Source organism: Penaeus monodon, chromosome 23 (genome assembly GCF_015228065.2).
Source record: "Penaeus monodon isolate SGIC_2016 chromosome 23, NSTDA_Pmon_1, whole genome shotgun sequence".
NCBI lineage: Eukaryota > Metazoa > Arthropoda > Malacostraca > Decapoda > Penaeidae > Penaeus > Penaeus monodon.
The window spans coordinates 18678506-18678873 of NC_051408.1; the positions used below are offsets into that span (position 1 = coordinate 18678506).

Genomic DNA, 368 nt, shown 5'->3' on the forward strand with positions numbered 1-368 from the left:
ATAAAGAACATACTGTATCTAAATAAATACAGAGTTTAGTCTCCTCCCGCGTTCATTTTCTTTCCCACGACCTTATTTCGCCGAGAGACCGTGTTTGAAAGCGTTGATGACCGGCCCGACTTCGCCTGTTGACACTGGCTTGGGAACCCAGAGGTAAATACTGGCAATTTGACCTTCACATTGGAGACGCTACAGCAAGTTTCGAATTACAACTTTGTTATGAATGACGTCGGGGAGAGAAGAAGGAGAAATGCGTGTTTGGTTTGTAATTACGTTTTCTCGCGTGGGTTAATTGCAGACGAGAAGAGTACACATAGGCGTGGGCGTGTGGGGGGGGGGGACGAATAAGGAACATCATGAAAAGAAAA

General features: G+C 45.7%; 1 protein-coding gene across 1 annotated transcript in view; it reads right to left on the bottom strand.

The window, feature by feature from the left end:
- The window catches only part of LOC119587863 (cGMP-dependent 3',5'-cyclic phosphodiesterase-like), an 88205-nt gene that overhangs the window by 57647 nt on the left and 30190 nt on the right, over positions 1–368 (bottom strand). The window lies entirely within an intron of this gene.